Here is a 27,721-nt window from a genome sequence, read left to right on the forward strand (position 1 = left end):
TTCTTGATAAATCATCCATGTCCAAACCCCACACATTCCTAAACCCTTCATGTTCATTAATCCTTTAGATCACCACCATTTCAGGAAACTCTTCATGATAACGGGGTACAAGTTCCTGAAGATCAGCGGTTAACCAGTCTTGTGTATTCCTATATTCTCCAGCCATCTGCCGACTTCCTCGACCAGGATTTCCTTCCTCAGAGGGTTTCCCTGAGGGTTATGAGTCTTCTCATGCTGTGTTACAGTGGAGGAGTCGTAGGCCCTTCAGGGGAGTTCTCACTTGCTTCTGTTTGCGGTCTGATCCAGGTTAGTGCATTAAGCTTTATTGAACATAGTTTACATCTGGGAATTATAAGATATAACAGATGGAGGAAATCCCCTGCTCACTATTCTTAGAGAGGCACATCTCCACCCTACTGATGAGGTCCAACCAGACCAAACACGTGTCTGGGGTTGCTGTTGGTAGTCTTGCAGAGATACGAGAGGGTTGAGTCAAAGGCTTCCCAAGCCGATAGCTTGGTAGGAGGTTACTGGAACCTTGCAAAAAGAGCTAGATTATTACTAGCTCAGAACACAAAAAATCACCGTAGAGGAACAATACAATGTAAATTTATTTAACAAAAAGACATTTTTTGAGTTTTTTGTGCCACTATGTGGCATATATGCATACAATAGATCTGCATTATAGTGGGTTAGTAAAACGTAGTGACAGTCTATTTTCTGTGTTGTTTACTTTCACAACACATTAACTTTGTCGACACTTGAGTATGTGTTTCTGGTTCGGTAGATAGGTGAAAAGAGGCAGTGGCTGATAGAATTGGAGCAGCGCTGCACAGGATACCGAACTGTCTTCAGGACTTGGAGGTCGATTTCAGACTGGGTGAATAAGTAGGGCGTCATCCTAGTGTAAAAGAGGCTATGTTAAAACGGTGAACCTAGATTACGTACATTGGTGAGAAAAAGCAAGGCAAGGGACCTACCATATGACTGTTGATTAGCGCCATGGCTGTGGTCTGAGTAAAAAGCAGCTGCTGGAATTGCGGCTGTAGGGGTCGATCTGCAGATGTCAGAGGCCCTGATCTAAGTCACAAGGGAGTCGAAATTGACTGGTAAGAATTAATCTATGTAGGAGCCGTGACTGTACAAATGGTTTTATCGAGCTAGTGTACAGTGGGCGGCCAAGACTAGGTGTCTAAAGTGAAGAAACATTCGTGACTGATTCTCCAAAGTTAAAATGAGGCAAGCGGTGGATTGATACAAAAAAGCAATAATTGCGAGTCCGTTATATAGTGTTGTTTTTAAATATGCCGGAAGTCGGTTATGAGTGATCCGGAGATCTAGACAACAAGGGTGAATTTAAGGCGGAACCTACGGTAATTGCGAAAGGTGGTGCACACAATGCGAGGGGAGAGAGCTGTGCCAAGAGACTTACCCGTGTCCCAGTCGGGAAAAGAGCTGTGTCACTGTCGTCGGGTATGCCTGACTGACTATGCATGTCAGTAGTTAAAACGAGGCCGTAGTGCTTTCAGGCACTGCGCATGCGTCTGGGAGTAGTGTACGTGGTGGGCGCGGTCGTAATCAGTGCGTAATTTCGCGCATGCTTGTTGGTCATGTTTGGTAGTGGACACAATTGAAACATGGAAATGCATAATCTTTTTTTCTCCTTGAAACATCAAACAAGGAGATCGAGTTACCTACATGCAAGCAGAATTATTTATAACAATAGAGTCAATAAGTACTTGTATTGTTATGATGCCGACAGTGTAGGGTTTTGTATCTAGGCATATGTTACAGTGTAAAGCAGAGAAACATTACGGCACTCTATAACATAGTGCCTCCGAATGCATTTACAGATATAAACAGTATGCTATTGCTGTGTCTTTTCTTTGTAGACAGGTGACCTTGAAAAATGCTCTGTTATATTAAACTTCGTAAATATTTTGGGCAGCTGAAGGGAGCGTACTCTACTGGATAGAGGAGACAAGTGGGTGTATGGGTAATCATGGCGTGGTTAGAGCTCAATGAAGGGAGCAATGGGATGTGACTTCACTTATTGAAGAACAAGTTCCATTCAATGGAAATATTCAGACCCTGTCTCACAGAATCCAGGCGATAAATCCATTTTTGCTCAAGTTTACGTAGGGCAAGGTCCCTGTTGCCTCCGCGGGAAGGGTTGCCTACTGTTTGCAATATTGCCCAGAAGATGTCGTTATGGGTGTGATTCATCATCTTGAAGTGTGCCACTAGTGGTTTATCTTCTATTCGGTTTCGCACACAGGAACGGTGTTCGCAGATCCTTTGTCGAATTTCTCTCTTGGATTTGCCTATGTAGATAAGGTCACAGGGGCATTTGATGATGTATACGCACCATTTTGTTTTACAGTTGGTGAACGAGTTGAAGGTCCACTGGTTTCCTTTCAGATCGATGGTCTTGAGGTTGGCCGTGAGGTTACAGACGGAGCAATTGCCGCATTTGAAATGGCCTATCTTGGTTTTTCTGGTTTAAAAGATTCTGTCTGTAGTAAGTTGGTTACCCTATGGCCAATTCTTACGTATCAGACGTAACTGCTCCACACTAACGGAATACGAATCCAAGAGCAACGAACTTGCTACCCGTCTAAAAGAACGGGGATATCCTAGCCATATCATCCGTCAGGCCAGAAAAAGAGTCAAATACACCAATCGGGAGACTTGCCTCACTCCCACCACCAGAGATCAATCCAACTCTAAAATGACCTGCGTCACCACTTTTACCCCCTTGAGTAACTCAATCAAAAAGGCAGTCCTAAAAAACTGGGACATACTACAGACAGAATCTTTTAAACCAGAAAAACCAAGATTCGCCTTCAAACGGAGTCGCAACCTGAAAGACCGACTTGTACACACGTACACAGAAGTGGATGCTCCCAACAGTACTCAAACCACACTGTGGAACCTCCCGCCTGTGATAGGCCATTTCAAATGCGGCAATTGCTCCGTCTGTAACCTCACGGCCAACCTCAAGACCATCGATCTGAAAGGAAACCAGTGGACCTTCAACTCGTTCACCAACTGTAAAACAAAATGGTGCGTATACATCATCAAATGCCCCTGTGACCTTATCTACATAGGCAAATCCAAGAGAGAAATTCGACAAAGGATCTGCGAACACCGTTCCTGTGTGCGAAACCGAATAGAAGATAAACCACTAGTGGCACACTTCAAGATGATGAATCACACCCATAACGACATCTTCTGGGCAATATTGCAAACAGTAGGCAACCCTTCCCGCGGAGGCAACAGGGACCTTGCCCTACGTAAACTTGAGCAAAAATGGATTTATCGCCTGGATTCTGTGAGACAGGGTCTGAATATTTCCATTGAATGGAACTTGTTCTTCAATAAGTGAAGTCACATCCCATTGCTCCCTTCATTGAGCTCTAACCACGCCATGATTACCCATACACCCACTTGTCTCCTCTATCCAGTAGAGTACGCTCCCTTCAGCTGCCCAAAATATTTACTGTTTATATCTGTAAATGCATTCGGAGGCACTATGTTATAGAGTGCCGTAATGTTTCTCTGCTTTACACTGTAACATATGCCTAGATACAAAACCCTACACTTTCGGCATCATAACAATACAAGTACTTATTGACTCTATTGTTATAAATAATTCTGCTTGCATGTAGGTAACTCGATCTCCTTGTTTGATGTTTCAAGGAGAAAAAAAGATTATGCATTTCCATGTTTCAATTGTGTCCACTACCAAACATGACCAACAAGCATGCGCGAAATTACGCACTGATTACGACCGCGCCCACCACGTACACTACTCACAGACGCATGCGCAGTGCCTGAAAGCACTACGGCCTCGTTTTAACTACTGACATGCGTAGTCAGTCAGGCATACCCGACGACAGTGACACAGCTCTTTTCCCGACTGGGACACGGGTAAGTCTCTTGGCACAGCTCTCTCCCCTCGCATTGTGTGCACCACCTTTCGCAATTACCGTAGGTTCCGCCTTAAATTCACCCTTGTTGTCTAGATCTCCGGATCACTCATAACCGACTTCCGGCATATTTAAAAACAACACTATATAACGGACTCGCAATTATTGCTTTTTTGTATCAATCCACCGCTTGCCTCATTTTAACTTTGGAGAATCAGTCACGAATGTTTCTTCACTTTAGACACCTAGTCTTGGCCGCCCACTGTACACTAGCTCGATAAAACCATTTGTACAGTCACGGCTCCTACATAGATTAATTCTTACCAGTCAATTTCGACTCCCTTGTGACTTAGATCAGGGCCTCTGACATCTGCAGATCGACCCCTACAGCCGCAATTCCAGCAGCTGCTTTTTACTCAGACCACAGCCATGGCGCTAATCAACAGTCATATGGTAGGTCCCTTGCCTTGCTTTTTCTCACCAATGTACGTAATCTAGGTTCACCGTTTTAACATAGCCTCTTTTACACTAGGATGACGCCCTACTTATTCACCCAGTCTGAAATCGACCTCCAAGTCCTGAAGACAGTTTGGTATCCTGTGCAGCGCTGCTCCAATTCTATCAGCCACTGCCTCTTTTCACCTATCTACCGAACCAGAAACACATACTCAAGTGTCGACAAAGTTAATGTGTTGTGAAAGTAAACAACACAGAAAATAGACTGTCACTACGTTTTACTAACCCACTATAATGCAGATCTATTGTATGCATATATGCCACATAGTGGCACAAAAAACTCAAAAAATGTCTTTTTGTTAAATAAATTTACATTGTATTGTTCCTCTATGGTGATTTTTTGTGTTCTGAGCTAGTAATAATCTAGCTCTTTTTGCAAGGTTCCAGTAACCTCCTACCAAGCTATCGGCTTGGGAAGCCTTTGACTCAACCCTCTCGTATCTCTGCACTTCTCTACCCTCTTGAGTCAGGCCCCCTAAAAAAGAGGGTTCGCCCATTTTTGTTCCTTTTCTGTTGGTAGTCTTGGTCAGAGGAGAATTGCCTAACATATCGGTGATGGACTGCCCCAGGGAAGGACAAAGACTGATATGATTTGGATATTTCTCCTCTGTGAAAGATAGTGAGCTAAAATCTCTGGGTGAGGCTCTCGTAACCAGGACTAATGTCTGGCAGAGGTACTCCCAGGACCACCCTTGTTATTTGCATATTTTAAGTAACTTTGCTTCTCACCCTCAGTTACTAGTGAGCTCACAAATGAATGTTCAGCACTCTAACTGTTTCCTTCACCAAGAAAAACACATGTTTATCTCTGTGTCAAAGGGCTTTTTTGGTCTGATGCCATGGAACTCTGTGTTGGGTACAATTTTGGGTTTGTCCCCCTTGGAGCCTCAAAAGTGTATTTCATGTTTGCTGAATTTAAATCAATGGCATGTTAGAGATGAGTTTTCAGCACTCCAAGTGCATCCCTCACAGAAAGAAACATAATTTTCTCTCTGTGTCACTAATGATGCAAAGTGCGGAAATGTTCAAAATATTTGTGAGAAATGCATTAAATGCAAAAAAGACTGTATTCAGTGGCTTTAGAACAAGCTGCATTGAATGTATATCTCCAAATGTTTAAAAAATGCACAGAAATAATCTTTTTTTTTTTTGCATATATGCATCAGCTCATTCCGGGAAACCGTCACATATGCATCATCAATGTCATACATGCAACCCAAACTACACATATGTATGAAAGGTCAATGGTACTAGAGAGCTCACACATTTTGCAGGTATACTGCATTTGTGCCCCTCTCACCCCTGACGCCTGCTGCAGTGAAACTGGCCTGATCCATCCATCAGGAGCTGAGAAATTGCCACAGTCCCATTTGGGCATCATCGCTGTTTCTTTGTCGCTGAAAGCCGCAGAGCTGCCAAATTGCCGCACTTGAACCTGCAACTGAAGTAGACTTGACTGCCGAAGTTTGGTCCGGTGTGCACCAGGGGTTGGTGAGTAATCGCAACCCTAACCAGTGGCCCCTAGCGCCTCCATCCATTTTTACACATGAGTGGCCCCTGGGGGCCCTCTCCTTTCCACTGCTAGTGCAAACTAGCAAACTATTCCCAACTCTTTGAATCGACTCTGCCCTCAAGTGGAGACCCTCCTCAAATAGTGGGAACCTATTCTTCATCGCCTCACCACCATCCTGAGTTGCTACAGAGCCTTGAAGAGACCCCGTCTCGCCCATTTAAACTACCGTGTGCTCTGGCATTGCATGTACATTTGAGCATTAGGCTCCACTCTTCTTAGGAATTAGACTGCCTCTTAGGTAGGAGTGTGTTGGATGCAGAAGAGCCTACAGACTATTTGCACTGCCTGTTTCCTTCCCCTTTTAGGTTGTGGGCCCATTTTGTGCATTAACTCTTTAGAACCCAACTGTCTTGTATATATGTATTTAGATAGGATTGTGTTGGCTTAATAGTATTACTGTGATTTGATTTGTGTGAGAAAACTCAAAGGCCTTGAAATAAATGTATTTGTATTTTTAATATATCTACACCAGACTGGGAGTGATTTGTAAGTGTCCTTTACTCTGTGTGCTCATTGTGGTCTTTCAGTCACCCACACCCCTCCTGAGACCTAGTCTTAACCGCCGGCCACCTACCTTGATTGGTCTGGCTTGTCCAGAGGTTACCTGTTCCAAGATACTAGGTTGGCCTCCTGAACCTGTGCCCACCAGATCAGAGTTCAGAAATCCATCTTAACACTTAACTTCATGCTAACCACCTCTCTGCTGTCCTGTATTTAAGCATGGATTCTTCACTGGGGAAAGACTATACATCAGTGTCACTGCTATGATGTATTTGTGTAAGCTATAACCAAACAAGAACTAAGTAATGCACTATTTTTAAAAAATAGATTGGAGCAGAAACATTCCAGATGTTGAAGATATTTTTTTTATTTGATTTAGTTGATACACAACTTCTCAAATATATACAAAAATACACAATTATACAAAAGCAGCAAAAAGAAGAAAAGAAAAGAAAATACCAACGGTACAAGAGATAAACATATTATACACAAGCAATGAATAAGAACAAAACACTTTACATCTCTTATACCTTGCAGATGATTTGAATACAATATCAAAAGAGAAAAAAGAAGAAAAAATAATAAGGGATAAAATGACCGAACAAAACGCCTCTTATGAACCAACGGGAACCCATACAAATCCATTCTTAAGTATTGGACAATAGCGATCTGTACTTTTTCTCTTGAGGTAGAAAACATAATTTGCCATTTGATGTTGAAGATATAATAAAGAGCTGTACACCAATGAAAGAAAGAAAATGGAACATATCTGATGAAGAGATTGCATCATTAGTGGAACAACAGAACTGGCATGGGGTTCATGTTGCCAGTGATGCCAGTGATTGCAACCAGAAGATTACAGAAAGGAACAATTATTTGTGAGTACCATGTGATGGTAATACCAGCTGAGCAAGGATAAGATTAATGAAAGACATGCACAGTGATGAGATGGGGTACTTATTTTTCTTTCAGGATCCATCTGGCAAAAGATGGTGTGTTGATGTAAAGATCTTACCTTTTGCTTGCCATCCAACATTCGAAACATTTGGACGATTGATTAAATGTTCAAAGACAAACCCAAACATCAAACCAAATCAAGTTTTGCTACAGATATTTGGGACTTTGCAGCTTGTGATCGTGTTCACAGCATTGAGGAACATTGATGTAGAGGAAGAGATCTTATTTGATTATGGTGTGCCTACAAAATCATTTGGAAAGGGTGCAAAACTCCAGTGGTTAAACACTTGAAAAATATATCCATGTTTTAACAAACTCACTATATATTTAGCACTTGGGATATTGTGAACAAGATTTGACAAGCAAGGAAGCTTTTTGAAACAAAATGACTTCTTGGTCCAATCACAGACCAAGAAGTAACTCACTTTCATGTCAAGGCAAAATGCAGTTTTTGTGTTTCTGACGGCGTTAGTACAACTCAGAACCCACCACTGGTGTTGATGGAGTGTCCCCCATATGTATCTAACTTATTTATACAACTTTTCTTTTTTTGTTGAAAACTTATCATTTCCAGTCTGAGGCTTTATTGCTCGGTTCACTTTTGGAGACTGATTTGGACACTGACATCTGTTGACACCAGCACACCTTAACTTTGCATATCTGCAGCTTAACCGAGTATGCTAGCCAATATATTTATCACTTGGGATCTTGTGAAGAAGATTTGACAGGCAAGGCAGCTTTTTATAAAAGTGACATTAGGCCTCATTACGACCCTGGCAGTAGGGGGTTAACACGGCCGGTAGAGCTGATGGCCCAGTTATCCCCCTGTCACCTCATTACGAGGTCTGCTGGTTGGACCCGCTAAGGACGCCTGGTTTACCAGGCGTCCTTAGCGGGACTCGCTAGCAGACCGAGCCCGTTGTTTGCCTCCTCCCCATTCCCATTGAGCCCTATGGGGGCTCAAATGGGAATCGGGATGTACCCGGCCCAGGTTCCTTGAATCAGGGAACCCGTACCCGGTACTCGGTATGGGGGTAGCCATGCCGCAAATAGTGGCATGGCTACCTCCATAGTCATAATGAGGCCCATTGACAGCCTTACCGCCTCAAAACTGTATTTCATGGTAAGTGAATTTAAACTAAACGGCCGCAATGGCATGGTAATAGTGAACTCACAGATAAGATTTTCAGCATTCTAAGTGTTTTCTTCGCCAAGAAAAACACATTTTAATTTCCTTGTCAGCAGTGACAAAAAGTGTGAAAATGGTCAAAATTGTTATGAGAAATTCAAAAAAAGACTGCATTCAGGGGAATTAGAACAAGTTGCATTGAATGTATACCTACAAATGTAAAAAGATTACACAGGAAATACAATATCAACTTTTTGTGTCAAAGGGCTTTTTCGGTCTGATGCCATGGAACTCTGTGTAGGGTAAAATGTTTGGTTCGTCTGCCTTGGATCCTCAGAATCTTATTTCAGGGTAAGTGAAGTAGACAGTTACAATGGTATGGTAATAGTGAACTCACAGGTTAATTTTCAGCACTCTTAGTGTTTCCTTCGCCAAGAAAAACACATTTTAATTTCTGCGTTAGCAATGACAAAAAGTGTGAAAATGTTCAAAATTGTTATGAGAAACACAAAAAAAGACTGTATTCAGTGGAATTAGAACAAGCTGCATTGAATGTATATCTACAAATGTTTAAAATGTGCAGATGAAAATAATATCAACTTTTTGTGTCAAAGGGCTTTTTCGTTCCAAAGACCTGGAACTCTGTTTCAGGTAAAATGTTGGGTTTGTCCCCCTTGGAGCCTCAAAATTTAATTTCATAGTAAGTAAATTTAAATTAGACGGTTGCAATGGCATGGTAATAGTGAGCTCACAGGTGAATTTTCAGCACTCTTAGTGTTTCCTTTGCCAAGTAAAACACACAAGGCAGCTTTTTGAAACAGAATGACTTTTGGGCAAAAGCGCCATATATGGAGCTTTTGCCAAAAAGTAAATCACGTTCATGTCAACGCAAAGTACAGTTTTTGTGTATCTGATGGCACTAGTACAGCTCAGAACCCACCACTGGTGTTGGAGTGTCCTGCATATGTATCTAACGTATTTATACAACTTTTTTTGTTTTGTTGAAAACTTGAAATTTCCAGTCTGAGGCCTTATTGCTCGGTTCACTGTTGGAGACTGATTCTGACACCGACATCTGTTGACACCAGTAGACCTTAACTTTGCATATCTGCAGCTTAACCGAGCATGCTAGCCAATATATTTATCACTTGGGATCTTGTACAGAAGATTTGACAGGTAAGCCAGCTTTTTAAAAAAAAGAGACATTGTCGGCATTACAGCCTCAAACTTTTGTTTCATGGTAAGTTAATTTAAATTAGGAGGTTGCAATGGCATGGTAATAGTGAGCTCACAGGTGAATGTTCAGTACTCCTAGTGTTTCCTTTGCCAAGAAAAACACATTTTAATTTTGGTGTCAGCAGTGACAAAAACTGTGAAAATGATCAAAATTGTTATGAGAAACTCAAAAAAAGACTGTAGTCAGGATAATCAGAACAAGCTGCATTGAATGTATATCTACAAATGTTAAAAATGTGCAGAGGAAAAAAAACTTTTTATGTGGAAGGGCTTATTTGATACGATGCCATGGAACTCTGTGTCAGGAAAAATTTTGGGTTCGTCAACTTTGGAGCCTCAAAATTTGATTTCATGGTAAGTGAATTTAAACTAGAAGGTTGCAACGGGATGGTAATAGTGAGCTCACAGGTGAATTTTCAGTACTCTTATTGTTTCCTTCGCCAAGAAAAACACGCAAGGCAGCTTTTTGAAACAGAATGGGCCTCATTACGAGTCAGGCGTTAAGGGTTTTACAGCGCCGTAAACGGCGCCGACCCTTAACGCCTGATTACAAGGTCCCTTTGCGGGATGGTGATTTTAACGCTTGCTTTTTGCAGGCGTTAAAAACCATGCCGCAAAGGGACCTTGGTGCTAAGTACGGTACCGCAATTTGCGGCACCGCACTTAGCGCCTTCCCCATTCCCATTATGCCCTATGGGGCAAAAATGGGAATGGGGAAGGGCCATGGCGGAAGGGGGAATTACCACTCCGCCAACCTCGGAATGGGGTGGTAATTCCCCATTCCGCCATGGCGGAGTCGGAGAGTTACCGGCATGGACCATGCTGCTATTAGCACCATGGTCCATTCGCCAGGGTCGTAATGAGGCCCCATGACTTTTTGGCAAAGCGCCATATATGGCGCTTTTGCCAAGAAGCAAATTACTTTCATGTCAAGGCAAAATACAGTTTTTGTGTTTCTGGTGGCGTTAGTACAACTCAGAACCCACCACTGGTGTTGATGGAGAGTCCCGCATATGTATCTAACCTATTTATACAACTATTTTTGGGGGAAAACCTGACATTTCCAGTCTGAGGCCTTATTGCTCAGTCCACTGTTGTAGACAGATTCAGACACCGACATCTGTTGACACCAGTAGACTTTAACTTTGCATATCTGCAGCTTAACCAAGCATGCTAGCCAATATAATTATCACTTGGGATCTTGTACAGAAGATTTGACAGGCAAGACAGCTTTTTTTTAAAAGTGACATTGTCAGCCTTACCGCCTCAAAATGTAATTTCATGGTAAGTGAATTTAAACTAGATGGCTGCAATGGCATGGTAATAGTGAGCTCAAAGGTGGATTTTCTGCATTTTAAGTGTTCCCTTCGCCAAGAAATCACATTTTAATTTCTGTGTAAGCAGTTACAAAAAGTGTGAAAATGTTTAAAATTGTTATGAGAAACACAAAAAAGACTGTATTCAGGGGAATTAGAACAAACTGCATTGATTGTATATCTACAAATGTTAAAAATGTGCAGAGGTAAAAAAAATCTACTTTTTGCGTCGAAGGGCTTTTTCGGCTTGATGCCATGGAACTCTGTGTCGGGTAAAATTTTGGGTTCGTCCCCCTTGGAGCCTCAACATTTTATTTCATGGTATGTGAATTTAAATTGGAAGGTTGCAATGGTACGGAAATAGTGAGCTCACAGGGGAATTTTCAGTACTCTTAGTGTTTACTTCGCCAAGAAAAACATGCATGGCAGCTTTTTGAACAGAATGACTTTTTGGCAAAGCGCCATATATGGCGCTTTGGCCAAGAAGTAACTCACTTTCAAGTCAAGGCAAAATGCAGTTTTTGTGTTTCTGAAGGTGTTAGTACAACTCAGAACCCACCACTGATGTTGATGGAGTGTCCCGCATATGTATCTAACATATTTATACAACTTTTGTTTTTTTAGAAAACTTGAAATTTCCAGTCTGAGGCCTTATTGCTCCGTCCAGTGTTGTAGACAGATTCTGACACTGACATCTGTTGGCACCAGTACACCTTAACTTTGCATATCTGCAGTTTAACCGAGCATGCTAGCCAATATATTTATCACTTGGGATCTTGTGAAGAAGATTTGACAGGCAAGCCAGCTTTTTTTTAAAAGTGACATTGTCGGCCTTACAGCCTCAAACTATTGTTTCATGGTAAGTTAATTTAAATTAGGAGGTTGCAATGGCATGGTAATAGTGAGCTCACATGTGAATGTTCAGTGCTCTTAGTTTTTCCTTCGCCAAGAAAAACACGCATGGTAACTTTTTGAACAGAATGACTTTTTGGCAAAGTGCCATATATGGTGCTTTTGCCAAGAAGTAACTCACTTTCATGTCAAGGCAAAATGCAGTTTTTGTGTTTCTGATGGTGTTAGTACAACTCCAATACGACATCCTCATCATCTGTTGAATAGGTAGAAAATTCACATATGTCAATTGAGGATATTAAGTTTTTGTGTTCTAGTTCTTCAAATTCAACCCTCAATCTTTTGTTTGGGTTACTTATCCTAAGGACAGCCGCCTCTCCTGATTGACTGGCCGCATGTATATTGCCCTGGCCCACTGCTTTTACTTGTCGGTGAAATAGCCCAATTCGAGGTGGTATTGTCAAGTTTCTGATACATTTTATTGAATTATTAGAACAAGACTTTTGTACTGCGGCTGTTTTCTCCAATATTGTTTTTTGGGCTCTCTTTCCATGGCCCTGCACAAGTGGCTTAATAGTAGCCATTAAAGTTTTTGCTGTGCCAGTGAAAATTCATTGTGATGATTTCTGAGTATTATTTGGCAGACTGCTTGAATTTTGAGAACAGCTTTAACTTGCTGTTGAGGAGTTTATCTCCACCGTGAGACTTGTTGTAGGTGCAACAGCACTTTGATTCGCCTTCTTTGCATAACTGTTCATTGTTGTTGTCGCAGATTTTGGAATTAAGTATGGCAGTATTTGGTCTTGCGTGCTTTTTGCAAGCGTCACTCCGACACCATTTGTCTGAGCAGTTACTACCACATTTGATGGCGTCGCCTAGTTGACTACTTCAGCTTCTGCCTGATTATTATCTTTTTGCAATTTTTTCTTTACTGTCTTGATTCCATTCTGTGTGTTACCACCCATAAGAGGCAGAGTATTGCTATGGCAGTTTCCCAAGCAACACTGCGATTGTTCCTCTTTATCACTCTTAACATTATGCCTCATCCATTTAGTACACTCAAGTACTGCGTCAATCAAGTCCAATTTTTCCGTGCATTAGTTTCTCGCTAGATCACTCAAGCGAGATTGCCATTTTAATTAAGTTTCTGCTTCGTGATCAAGTCTCTGGTGCAGCTGCATTGTAAAGCTTTCTAGATTTTGCAGTTTAGCGTTTAGATTTCCCAACAAGGACCCTTGATCTTTTAAGGAGTCATTGAGGAACTCATATAACTTTACGAATGGGACCAGGGTGATTGATGTTGCAGAAAGCACGTTGTTGTGGAGTTGTATGCCCGCCACTATTGATAGGTTTCCTTTTATATTTACATCGTTCTCAGGTTCCGCTTGCTTAGTCGTGGATAGATTGCCAATTATTTTACACCCTTATCAGACACATGTTTGTTGATCTTCTTCTTGGATGTTGTTTGGGTCTTGATTCGTTGACCGTACTGATTTATTGTGTGTCAGGTTAATTTTAACATCAGGCATCAATGAGATTGCAGCTTTGACATGCAGCGTACTCGTCATCTTTTTTAGGGAATTTACGCTGTCGATGTTGTTCTTCTGATACTTCTTCAGATCATCTGTGTTGCGATGCGCAGGTCTCCCTGCGGAACTGCTGACCCTCTCAGTGTAACTCTCAATTAACCGATCACAGATCAATAGAAAATCCATTTTTAAATGCTCGGTTAAACGAGCTTCACGTGCTACCTCGTCGTAGGTGGATAATGAATTTGAAATCCGTTTCTGTACCGCGGTTGTTAATATCCTTAAAGGTACATTTTCAACGCTAATTGCAGTAGTCTCTTCGCTATTCTTTTCACCTGACATAGATTTGACAGCTTGTCGTATGCCCCCTTCAACATAAGAAAGCTCGGGCATGCCAGCAAACCCTCTAGCCCCATTGAGCAATAATGTGGACTTACTATTTTGCCATCCAAAGACTCTGTGCCTCATTCCGAGTACGGCGCTAACCAATGGCGCTATTAACGCCTTGGTTGATGCCGTACCCGGACCGGCAGCGCCTTGGTGGATGGCGGAATCACCGCCCCATTCCAAGGTTGGCGGGGCGGTAATTCCCCATTCACCAAGGCTCTTCCCCATTCCCAAATGAGCCCCCATAGGGCTCAATGGGAATGGGGAAGATGCAAATAACGGTGACCGTTCATTACGGTCACCGTTATTGGCTTGGAGGCCCCTTTGCGCCCTCGACTTTAACACCTGCTCAAAGCAGGCGTTAAGGGCGAGGGCGCAGAGGGAACTCGGAGTATGGCGGTAAGGGAATACCGCCACCGGTCTCGTTACCGGTGGCCGCTATCCCTTACCGCCATACTCGGAATGAGGCCCTCTGACTGAGATCAATTTGGTGAGAAAGTTGTTAATGGACTGTCCCAATGGATCTGATGATGTTTCAGTATGGTTTCATTTTACGCAATTTGGGGACGCTTAGGAAATAAAAATGCTGCTGGTTTACATGTCGAGTGATTGTCAGTTATTGTACTGTTCAATACACATTTACTTGGCACGCCACTGGCTTTCTCAGGAATCGACTGCAAGACGAGCGGAAGCCGTATTTCAAGCAAGTCAGTGGGGGTCATTACGACTTTGGAGGCAGCCATGGTGCTATAAGCACCATGGCTGCCTCCAAAGTCGTGTCTGGGTAGTCGGAATGGGGATTTACCGGGTCATTCTAACCTTGGAGGACCCGGTAAATTCCCATTCTGAAAACCATTCCCCATTCCCATTCAAGCCCCCATAGGGCTCAATGGGAGTGGGGAAGGAGTTATTTACGGCCCCACAAATAGCGGGCCTGTAATTAGCTCCCTGGTCCGCTAGCGGCTCCCGCTAAGGGCGGCTGGTAAAACCAGCCAGCCTTAGTGGGACCCGCTAAGGGACCTCGGAATGTGGCGGTAGGGGGTTAACGGCACTGGCATCCTTACTGGTGCCGTTAACCCCTTACCGCCGGCCTCGTAATGAGGCCAAGTATTTGTTATATCAAACAGAGAACTAAATATCTCTACGTTGCTTAGTGCTCCTGTCTCCAGCTCTGGTTTTCCTAGAGAGTGATGTTCATCGGCAAGTGTTGCATATGACAGAACGGTGTTTAAGTACGATACTTGCAGAAGGCATACCTGCATCAACTGTTGCGTTCGTCCCTGCCAATTGAGCAGAAGCCAACATTGAAAGTGACAAAACCAGCCACACGGGCATCTCATTGTTCGTACATTTCGTGTCTTTCATATTGCTCACCACTGAAAGGGAATCCTGCTGGTTGTCAGTTACCAGCCGCCGTCAGTGTTGTAACAGTTTTTGCGACGTTAGAGGACCTGAAGTCCCCGCCATTAGTCGTTAGCACTCGTCTACTTCGTGTACTGAAGCGGTTCGCGCGGCACTTCACACCCGGAATCAGTTTAAGTAGGTGGAGCTCCCACTTAAATTAAAGACACAGCATATTAGTCGTAGAACAAAGTTGCTGCAGCTCCTCTCACACCAAGCACAAGGAACAGACTGGGGCAGACTGGCCTCTGCAAAGGACTCTCTATTGTTGGTAGCAATGGATGAGCAATCAAGGCTTAGCTCTCAGAAGGTGATGTGGGCTGGATCTTAAGTACAGTGTAGTCCCCATGCACCCACAAAGGAATGTCCACACACTGTATTAGTGAAAACACAGTCTTTATATAATTAATGTTGAAGGTTATATACACAATCACAATAACTCACTTTGTGTTCAGTTAATTTCCAGTTCTACACGGTACCACCATTACTATCAGATTTTATTAAAGTGCATCAAATGTACAGTGGTCAAATGTCACACAAATCATTTAATAAAGGGAACCAACAATAGACATACGAGGAAAGCAGGTTGGTTGAAACAATTGGCAGAATACTGGCCCATTAACTAGACACTGTTCTGTGTGGAGATTCCTCCACTTGGGCAACCTGTAAAATAAAGATATACTACAAGCCCAGTCCATATATTGTTCACACGGGTCTTATTTCCTTCACAATAGTTCTACAACCCTAATGTACCTGGAATAGCAGAGTTTGACATCGGGTCGATGACGGATCCTTCTTGAGCGGCTCCCTTTAAGGCAGGAGCCACGGATCGTCGAGATCCCATGAAGTAAAGGGTCAACAACGGTGGCGAGGCAGCAGCTTCGTTTCTGGTGGTGCTCATCGACGAACGGCCTTGGATGTCCTGCGAAGAAGAGGCATGTGGGGCACCTCAGCGACGATAGTTCGGGACCGCAAAGGGTCTATGAAGAACTTTGACCCAGCAAGGGCGTTGGGTCATCGGCGGCTCTGCAGTCTTCAAGTGGCGGGAAACCCACCAGAAGATCCTCCTCAGTGCGTCGGTGGCCTCGACTTTCTCCGGCAGGACAAAGCAGTCGACGGTGCAGGCGAGAACGTCCTTGGATCAAATGTTCTTAGGCAAAGGGAGCACTGCGGCTCCGGTCGGCGATGGCGGTCGGCAACGGTGATGGACTTCAATCTCTGGTCGCTTCTCTTCGTGATTCCGCTGCGATCCTCATCTTTGGTCGGCATCCTTTCGTAGGTCTGTCTACCAGGGAGCCTTGGCAAAGATCAGCTGGTGCACAATGGTCCCTCGTAGCTCGTGGAGAGCCAGGTCCTCTCTCAGATCAGTTCTTGGAGACACAACAGCTTTCAGATCGACGAAGTAGAGCAACAGAAATTCTTCTCTTCCAGCAGGGCTTCAAGAATAAGCTTCAGTTTCAATGTCAGTTTCAAATACAGTTTCACTTCAGCTTCTGAACGATTTCTAGCAGTGAGAGGCCACCAGATATACTAGTTGGTCTCTCATTCATTCTACTGGGTCACACTCGGGCAACCAATCACTCAGAAGGGCATTCAGGCAGTCAGGCAGCCAATCAGGCGCACAGTGCTTTCAGGCCATTCTCCTCCTTCTCAGACACTCACAACAAGCAATGTGTATTGGGACAAGTACCCAGCCATTCAACACTACACACTGCATTCGTACCAGTTTCGGGCAGGGCTGTCTCAGTCTTTGTGTCACATACCAGAAACTAGACATCCACAGCAAGAAGTGCATGTTGGTCACACACTCCATTCACCCAGTTCCCACCCCAAGGGCGTACCCACAACATACGGTTGTGAAGGCTCCAGGCAATCTGGTTGGTATTTCCCCACACTACCATATATGGAACTTCCACCCAACAGCCAGTCAGGGGGAAGGGACATAGTCAGGGCTTCCCAAGACTTCAGGAAAACAAGGTAACAGGCGATGGATGGCAAAAGGCCACGGGGGACATCTTGTCTCCATCAGGAATTCACTGATTCCAATGACAGGGCCTGGGCATCCCACCTGTCAATTCAGCAAGGAGCTGCCACCATCCCATACCCTGCTCCGTGGGCCACACAGTGGTGCCCAAAAACATACACTAGGAGTACAGGGTTGTACTCCCACCCATGGGTGCCATAAGGGTATCCTAAGGGTCTGTTCACCAAACCAAATAAGGAAGAGCTGCACTGCCAGGAGTCCCACATGAACTCCTGCATGGAAAACACGACAGAACACACAATAAAAAACAATAAAGGACAAGGATACGGAGGCCCTGACCCTCTGATGCATTTCCAGCATCACCATCACTCCCCCAGACTGAGGTTAGGGCATCTAATCTTCCACGAGATTGATGCTCTCATCCAGATGGTCAACATACCTTCTGGAAAGGCCACCTGGTGCCTTCCTGCTTACCACTCCTTTTCACCACTTAGCAAGCCCCGCCCACCTGGTGCCTTCCTGCTTGCCTCTCCTTTTCACCACTTAGCAAGCCCCTCCCACCTGGTGCCTTCCTGCTTGCCGCTCTTTTTCCTACTTAAGGAGCCCTCCAGCCTCTTTTCCTTTGCAGCAGGGGAGCAGCTGTAAGTGGATCTTAGTCACCTGGCCTAAACCCCGCCCACCTGGTGCCTTCCTGGTTGCCGCTTCTTTTCACCACTTAGCAATCCCTGCCCACCTGGTGCCTTCCTACTTGCCGCTCCTTTTCACCACTTAGCAAGCCCCGCCCACCTGGTGCCTTCCTGCTTGACGCTCTTTTCCCTACTCAAGGAGCCTTCCAGCCTCTTTTCCTTTGAAGCTGAGGAGCAGGTGTAAGTTGATCTAGGTCACCTGGCCTAAGCCTCGCCCACCTTCTTAGCCCTGCCTCTTTCTTCCTGCTCTTAACTCTTAGCTGAAGGGCGTCTCTCGCCCGGGCGTCCAAAGTGAAGGGCTATTGCTGTTTGGACCTGTTCGGACCAGGAGGATCCAGGGTCCGACCCCCTGCTAAGACAGCAGGTAAGCATGCACCAACATGTGTCTACACCTCTGTCCCAACCGGCCATCCCCACCCTCTCTGGTCCCCCCATGTTGTTCCCTTGTGCACCCTCCTCCCCTTCCTGCACACAGGAGTCTCTCCTGATACATTCTGGTTTCACCATCACCGTCTTGTGGCCAATGCTGGATTTTACTTTTATGGACTTCATTGATTCACGGTGCGTCACCCTTTCTCAACTCTCATGCTGGACTTCCTTTTCATCTTGTACTCATGGTGGCCCTGAATCATGCTGTTCCATCTTCATCTTGTATCCTGGCTTGCAACATTATGTGTTACGAATGACTTCTGCAATTGTATTCGCTCTCCTCTCTTGCTTCTCCACTCTTTTTGACTGCTTACTCTCTGTTCTCTCCTCCCCTCTCCTCCCCTCTCCCTTTTCCTATGTCCTCCCCTCCTCCCCTTACTTTCTTCTATGCACTTACTCTATCAGAATTGTCCCTAGACCTACTATGATAGCAACCTCATCTGTCGCTCCTCTACCCCTTACTGTTGCCCCCCCCTCCCTCCAGCACTATCTGAAACTTTGTCAGGCCTAGTACGATAGTCACTTGTTTTGTTCCTCCCCTCCCTTTCTGCACCCCTCTCCCTCACCTTTTGTTTTCCTCCGGCTCTACCAGAAATGTCGTCAGGCCTAGTATGGTAGTCGCCTGTCTGTTTCCATTTCCTTCCCACTCTCCCCCTCCCTTATCTATGTCTTAGCACTTTCTATCTGAAATGTCGTCAGGCCGAGTATGATAGTTAATTTCACATCCTTACTGTTCATGGCCTGTAAGAATGTCGTATTTTCCCTTGTTCCCTTCCTTGCCTTGAAGCGCTTTGAAACACATTGTGTATAGCCGCTATATAAATAAACTATCATATCATATCATATCATTTGCATTATCGTGACTCTTCCCTGGTCTGTGCTCTATCGCGAAGTCTAGCTCTTGCAGGCTAATGGACCACCTGAGCATTTTCGGGTTTTTACCCTTCATCTGCGTAAGCCACTTTAAGGGCTTATGATCTGTTTGAACCTTGAAGGTAGACCCTATAAGGTAGGGCCTAAAATGCCTAAGGCTCCAAACTATGCTAACAAATTCCTTTTCAGCAGTAGCCCACCTAAGTTCTCTACCCTTGAGTTGTCTACTGATGAATGTGATTGGATGTTCTCTTCCTTTGTCATCTAACTGGGACAAGACAGCTCCAATTCCGGTTTTGCAGGCATCCGTCTGTACGATAAAGAGTTTGCTGCAGTCAGGTGCACATAACACAGGTGCCCTACACAGACTTTCCTTCAAGCCAACAAAGGCCCTCTGACAGTCTTAAGTCCAGTTAATCTTCCTAGGTTGCTTGGGTGAAGTCAGAGCTGTGAGAGGTGCAGCTATAGTTCCATAGCCTGCCATGAAGTTGCGGTAATACCCAGTGAGGCTCAAAAAGGCTCTCACCTGGGTTTGAGTAGTGGGAGTCTCCCAGTCATGTACATCCTGTACCTTACTGGGGAGAGGTTGGATTTGACGCCCTCTTACCTCATGACCAAGATAAGTGACTTTAACCTGAGCTATCTGACACTAGGTGGCCTTGATATTGAGATTAGCCCTTTTCAAGGCCCAAGGACTGCAACACTTTATCCAAGTGAGCCAAATGCTCCTCCCAAGTGGAACTGTAGACGGCAATGTCGTCTAAGTAGGCCGCACAGAAGTCCTCCAGCCCACTGAGTGCATGATTGACTAAATGTTGCAAAGCGGCAGGTGCATTTTTCAACCCAAAAGGCATGACTTTAAACTGCTAGAGCCCCTCAGGTGTTGAGAATGCAGTCTTTTCCTTGGCATGGTCCATCAGAGCTATTTGCCAATAGCCTGAGGTAAGGTCAAAGGTGCTCACAAATTTGGAAGCACCTATGGTGTCCACGAGCTCAGCAGCCCTGGGCAATGGGTGCGCATTGGTTTTGGTGATGGCAGTGACTCCTCTGTAGTCCACACAGAACCTCCAATCCTTGGTACCTACCAGGGAACCTGACTTGGGGACAAGGACCACTGTACTGGAATAGGGACTGGTTGAGGGTTCAATAATACCCAAATCCAACATCTTGGTGACCTCAGCCTGGATGGGGTTCTTAACTGTATCTGACATACAGTAGCACCTGCTTTTGACAGGCACACTGTCACCAGTGTCAATTTTGTGCCTACACCATGGTGTAAGGCCTGGTGTAAGTGAGAACAAAGAGGCATACTGCTGCAGCAAAGCCCCTGCAGGCCCTCTGCTGCTCTGTCATCAGATCTGGAGAGAGATGCACTCCCTCGACTGAGCCATCCTGAGGGTTTCTATGCAGCAAATCAGGAAGGGGCTCACTCTCATCCTCTTCTTGCTCTGGAGCTAGCAAGAGACAGGAGACCGCCGCTCGCCTATGGAAAGGCTTGAGCCTGTTAACATGGAATACCTGAGGGGCTACTCCAGGGCCTCCATTTGAACCAGATCATTGACTTTGCCCATCTTGGAGATGATCCTGAAGGGTCCAGTCCATTTATCTGACAAAGCTCTAGGTTTGGTAGGTACCATCACAAGGATTTCCTGCCCTGGAGTTTAAGGTCATGCCAGTGCTTATTCAATTCCTAGCTTGCCTTAAGATTTGCTGTCGCTTGACCCATGATCTCTGTCATCCTCCATCTGAGGCCTAACACATAGTCCCCCACTTGCTTGGCAGGACCTGAAGGGTGGGCTTCCAATCGTTCTCTGATCAAGGCAAGGGGCCCCCTCATGGGATGACCAAGGTTTAACTCAAAGGGGCTGAAACCAACAACCTCTTGAGGAACCTCTCTGTAAGCAAACAGCAGGCATTGTAAAAGGAGATCCCTTAGGGGCTTTTCCAAAGCACCTAGCATGCCCTTGAGAGTTTTGTTAAATTTCTCCCAACCAGACCATTGGTCTGGGGATGGTAAGAAGTGGAGAACTTGTAGGTTACCCTGCACTCTTTCCACATGGTTTTCATGTAACTTGAAATGAAGTTGGATCCTCTGTCAGAGATAACCTCCTTAGGGAAACCAACACAGGCAAAAATGCTGAGGAGAGACCTGGCAACCACCTTGGCAGTAATAGTCCAAATGAGTATAGCCTCAGGGTACCTGGTGGCATGATCAACCAAGACCAGGATGAACCAATGTCCACCTGAAGTCGGAGGGTCAAGAGAACCCTAAAAAAGGACCTTTTACAGACCATTGCAGAAGCCCTAGCCCCAACATCTAAAGAAGAGCTGCAATTGTTCTTAGGACTCACAAAGTACTATGCTAAATTTGTACCCAGATTCTCCTGAAGGAGCTACTGAGGAAGGGAGCAGTGTATGGAGGGGACCGGAGTAGGTGGCAGTGTTTGATGAGATCAAGTCGAGGGTAGTGCATGCCCCATCTCCCAATACCTTCAATCCGATGTGAGACACATACGTGACAACACACACAAGTACCTATGGACTAGATGTCACACTCACCCAGAGGAAAGGAGAGATGGAAAACATAGTTGCCTTCACATCCAAGGTGCTCTCTGAAGCCGAAAGAAATGACTCCACAGTCGAGAAGGAGATGCTTGCATGCGCCTGGGCAGTGGAGTACTTCAGGACATTTATGTTGGGTACCAAGTTTCATCTGGTCACCAACCACAAGCCATTTGTCCATATGCCGAGCCCTGGAGGAACAAAAGGGGCAACGTCTAGACTGGCGATGATAGTGGCAAAACTACTGGAGTACACTTATGAAATAAAATACTTTGAAGGGTGGAAGAACGCTCAGGCAGACTGCATGCCCAGACTAGTAGACTGCAGAACCCGAGGCACCACCTTCCTCAAGGATGAATGCATCGTAGCTTCCATCAAGGATTTAAAGAGTCACGATTTCAAAGTGGCAGACTGGGCTAGGAATGGGTGGCCCAGTGAAAGGGCAATTCCGGAAGGACTATGCCCATACTGGAAAGTCAATGAAGAGATTGTGGGGATAGATGGACTCGTCATGAGGGGAGATCAGGTAATTTCCCCCAGGGGAATGCGGAAAGTTATATTGTGCAGAGCCCATGCCGGACATTTGGGCAGCAACATAACAAGACGGAGAGTGCGGGAGGCATACTGGTGGCCAGGAATGGACCAGGACATCAGAACCATGATCAAGAGGTGCCATGAATGTGCCAACAGTGATAGGAGACTTAAAGTAAGGCCAGCACCCCCATGATTTCCATGATCCCCATGGAAATTCCTGAAGGAGTGCATCACAAAATTGGGATACACTTCATCATCCTCCTGGATGCCATGTCACTCGAGCATAGGTACGGAGTAGTTATGGTGGACTACCTGTCTAAATGGGTGGAGGTAGAATTTGTACTGGACATCACCTCTGCCACCGTCATTGAAGTGTTAAATTCTGTGTTCCAAAGAGAAGGGGTCCAAAGGAAATAGTGACAGACAACTGTGTCCAGTTAGTCTCCAGAGAGATGGAAAGCTTCCTCAGGAAACACAAATTTTGGCAGTTGAGAGCAAGCTACTACCACCCACAGGCCAGTGGTCTGGTTGAAAGAGCCAACCGGTTTGTCAAAGGGGCCTTACAGCTCTACCGTGCAGCTAGAATGAACCATACAAGACAGTTAAAGAAGATGTGGCCGCTCATTGGCTTACCCCCAACGCGGTCACAGGGGTGCAACATTTCCAAATGGCGAAATGGAGAAGGGCCACATCCACACTAGTACCCCCATGGCTACACACGGTCAGATAGGATGATCACCTGGACATGAGAGAAATGGTGTGGAGAATACAGAAAATCAAAGACGTAATGAAGGCACAAAGTGTGCAGCACACAGATGTCAATGAAGGGGACTTGGTGAAAATATGAATGCCCCACAAAGACGTTACAACCAGCTCAAAGTATAGTCAGCCCATAGAAGTCATGCAGAAAGGCATCAAACACATTCATACAAGTGATGGGAAAAGGTGGAATCTAGAGAGAGTGGCGATGTACAAAAGGAATGTGCCCGAAAGAAGAGAATCTGCAGGAACAGTAGATAATGCTCAGATAGATCCGTAGAATAATGCAAAGACTACAGGAACAGAGAACACACGGTGGGAAGACCAGCAAGAGAGCAACATGTTGAGCTACACTCTGTCAGCAAGCGGGCACCCCAGGGAAAAGGAGATAGCATTGCAAGGGTCAGAAGAAGCACAGGATGTCCACTCCTCCGTGCCCAGAGCAGCAGCCAGAGAGACTCAACCCCAACGAGAGAAGAAAAGGCCAACCAAGTACAATGCAGACACGCAACGTCATTGAGCTAATCAGGCTTGAGTCCACCCGAAATGTGAACCGAGGGGCAGGGTTTCTGTGCTGAGCCTTTAGCAGGTCAAAGGATCAGGAACATAATCCTGGGTGCATTTTGTTTCTTCCGATGTAAATCTAGAATCTGCTCAGGCTCGGATGATCAAGCATTACCCATTTCCCCAAGTCACAGACCCCATGGACAGACAGGCTGTTCAGCCAGTGCTGCAATGCAATAAACAACATGTTTCTTTTGTCAGCAGCTGCATAGCCTTTCGGATGCATGATGGTGAATTTCCAACTGAAAGACAACCAGTCACCTTGCAAATCTGTGACAGTTAAAGCGAGCAACACAATAAAACACCCTTTGAAATATTTGTTCATACCCATCATCTCTAATAGCTTAATATGCAAAAAAGTAAAGTTTGCTTTGATGGTCTTAGTTGAATTTTCTTAGAACCACACATAACAACACGCTGGAGGATTGTGATGAATCTCCAAACCTGAGTGAGCTTATTACACAACTTCTTTTATTGTGTGTCTTAAAGCACTGAAAATAAAGTGGGTAAATAGATATCTTGCCTTTTGCATCTTCTAGTTTTCCATGCAGAATGAGGAAAATAATGGCACACTGATATTATTTTGTCTCAAAATGCTGCTATAAGGATTTACATGTTTTCATGATACTTTACTATGCAATTTGTGTATTTTGCAAGTAAACTCTATAGGACAGCATTGTTGTAGGCCTTGACACGTAAAACTTAAATATTTGTTCCAAATAATGCATGGAAGAAGGTGGGCGTGCATAAATTGCAGAGTGGGTTTAAATCCCTGCTTTGCAGTTTAGCGTAAGGGTGTGATCCTGGCCACTGGCGTAACACAAAATGTGGGGTCCCTCCTGGAAGCCCTGCTGAGGCCCCCTCCACCACTGCTACCTCCCCCACTGGCAGCATTTCAACATAATTTTGAAATGGAAGTTATGGAACAGCTGCAAAAGCAGGGGAATGGCGGTAGGGGGATTTCATTCCATTTCATTTTGGCCTGTGGCTGTGTGCGCAGTGTCAGAAGAGTTTGAGGACTGCAGAAGACACTGAGCAAAACACCCAGAAATTCTGGCCCCTGACCCAATCGCCTTACAAATGCCTTGCAAACGCCTGCCGGGCAAAAGCCCCAGCTGGACACTCAGCACAGTACCTGAGGAAATTAGAGTGAGGTTGGACACAGGGCTCAGCCTGCCAACCTACGTACTATTGGAGTTGAATGGGGGAATGGGGTCCTCATGTCTCAATGATCTGATCTTATCCAAATCATCTTCCCTCCTATCATCCTTAGCACCTAGCATATGGTAATGAGTGGAGTCTCTATACTTCCCCCTTTGCACATTTTTCAATTCCCAGCTCTCTGTGGCAGGCAGGGTCAAATTTATCTATGTGAGAGAGAGGGAGCTAGAGCAAGAGAGAGAGAGAGAGTGAGAGACAGAGGGGAGAGTGGGGGCAGGGGGTAGCCGGCTACAGTGAAAATGAGAGAAAAGTGAAGTTGGATCCCCTCAAGCACTGTCACAAGGGTCGGCTATGTCCTCTTCTTCAAATTAAGTTTCTGTCTCAAAACCCTCCCCTTCCTCCTCACCTTTGTCTTTTCTCCTGGGTTTCCTTTCTTCTTTGTTTCCGGGCCTCTCCTTTTTTTTATGATGGTAGGGACGGCCACGAAAGGACGCCACCGTGGCACCATATAGGTGAGGCGGTGGACGAGCCCCCGTGACCGTCAGAAAAGGGGAAAAAGCCAAAGGCACAAAAAAACCCAATATGATGACTTCAGGCTGACACCGGGCAGTACAGAATCCTTGAAACACAGGACGGAATAAGGTGTTCAAAATGGAGATCCAGAGGTGAGTAAAAATATGGTAGGCAGAAGTGTAGCAGTTCGTATGGCAGAGGCAGTCCGGTAAACAGTCCAGGTCCGGTACACAGGTATTCGGGAAGGTAACAGAACGGGAGGCAGAGGCGGTCCGATGGGCAGGCAGGGTCGGTTGTCCAGGTATCCAAATGGCAAAGGTAAGGAGAGGGGAGAAAACAGGGTAACAGAAGGGAATAGAAACAAGATAAGGAGTAGAACAGATGAGGGGGGGAAAAAGGAACGGAAAGAAGGAATGGAAGGATAAAGAACCGAAAGTGGTACTAGAGGAAGAGAAGAAGGGAAGAGGGTAAACGGAGATGAGTATGAACGGAAAGAAGCAGGGGAGAAGGCCAGGAAGGGGAGAGCAAGAGGAGCTGAAGGGCTAGGAAGGCAAAACTCAGAGCGGCAACCAAGGCGAAAAACCTAGAGAACGTTGCAACGCATACGCGACCCGGAAGTAGAGGCATAAAAGCTCCCGGTCGCGTATGCGAGTGAAGAAATCTAGACCTGCAAGTTACGTTCGGGAGAAAACGTGACGGCACAATCTATGGAGAACCGCGGTGATAGCGATTCCAGACTAGCCATTTACCCCAGGATGTGACAGTATGCCCCCTCCGGAGACTCACCCTCCCCGGTTTGCCTGGATGAAAATGGTGAAATGTACGTAGTAAAAGAGGGGCATTAATATGAGATGTAGGCTCCCAGGAATTTACAGACCAGGGGTACCCTTTCCATTTCACCAAATACTCCAACCTTCCCCTGTGATACCTGGAGTCGCATATCTGAGCAACTTCAAATTCTTCTTGCATAGAGTCTGTGGGTAAAGGACTGGGTTTGGTACTGCATGCCCATTTATCCTCTATGAAAGGTTTCAATTGGGATGTGTGAAACACGGGATGTATCCTTCGTAAACTGGCAGGGAGTTGAAGACGGAAGGCAACAGGATTTATTTTGTGTGAGATCTTGTATGGACCTATAAACCTGGGAGATAACTAGAGGGATGTGCCCATCGGGGTAAATATCTCGTGGACAGCATGACCCGGGATCCTACTTCCCACCCTGGGACAGGTCTATGATGTTTGTCTGCCTGGGTTTTATATCGGTCTTGTGCCTCCTGAAGGCTCATTTTAGCTTTTTCATGGACTTCTTGAATGTGTGAGAGGGAAGAATCAACCGAGGGCATGTGAGAGGAGGTTATCAAGAGAGGTTTAATGGAATGTGGATGATAACCGTAGGTACAGAAGAAGGGGCTGATACCTAGTGTAGAGTGAATGGAATTGTTATAGGAGAATTTGCCCAAGGGTAATAGGGGAACCCAATCATCCTGTTGTAGGTTAATAAAACATCTCAAGTATTGTTCGAGGGTACCATTAAGTCGCTCTGTCTGCCCATTGGTCTGAGGGTGGAAACCCGATGTTAAAGCCCTCTCAATGCCTAACCTCTCACAAAAAGCCTTCCAAAAGCGTGAGGTGTATTGGCTACCTCGATCAGAAATACCTTTAAAAATACCTCAGCCATTTCGATAGCAGAGGGAATACCCGGTAGGGGGGAGAAATGGGCCAGTTTGGAAAAAGAGTCTACCACCACCATGATGCAAGTGCAACCCTGAGATAGGGGTAGATTGACGATGAAATCTGTCGAAATGGTGTTCCAAGGACCTGCAGGGACAGCATCAGACTCCAACAATCCTATCGGTCTTTGGTGTGGCACCTTGTTATGGAGACAAACCAGACAGGACTATACATATTCTTTGACGGCTTCCTTCATGTTAGGCCAATAAAAGTGTCTTTGGAGATAATCCTGGGTACCTTGGATGCCTCTGTGTCCTGCAATCTTGGAATCATGACACCATGACAGCGCTGTTTTCCTCTGGTCAAACGTGGGTAGATACAGTCTATCCTTCACCAGATAGAACCCATCCTGGATGTCATACGTGGTATCTTTGGGGTGGTGTTCTACCTTGAAATTACCTCCAGAAGAATCCCGGACTTGTTTAAGGAACGTGGACAGTTCTCCAATGTGTTTGGTCTTGGGAAACATCAATTCTCTGGTACCTTCCGTCTCGGCTAAGTAATCACAGCGACGAGAAAGAGCGCCTGCCACCAGGTTCTGTTCTCCTGGTATGTATGTGATGTTGAAGTCAAATTGAGCAAAGAAATGCGCCCAT

Source organism: Ambystoma mexicanum, chromosome 4p (assembly GCF_040938575.1).
Source record: "Ambystoma mexicanum isolate Mex_15411 chromosome 4p, UKY_AmexF1_1, whole genome shotgun sequence".
NCBI lineage: Eukaryota > Metazoa > Chordata > Amphibia > Caudata > Ambystomatidae > Ambystoma > Ambystoma mexicanum.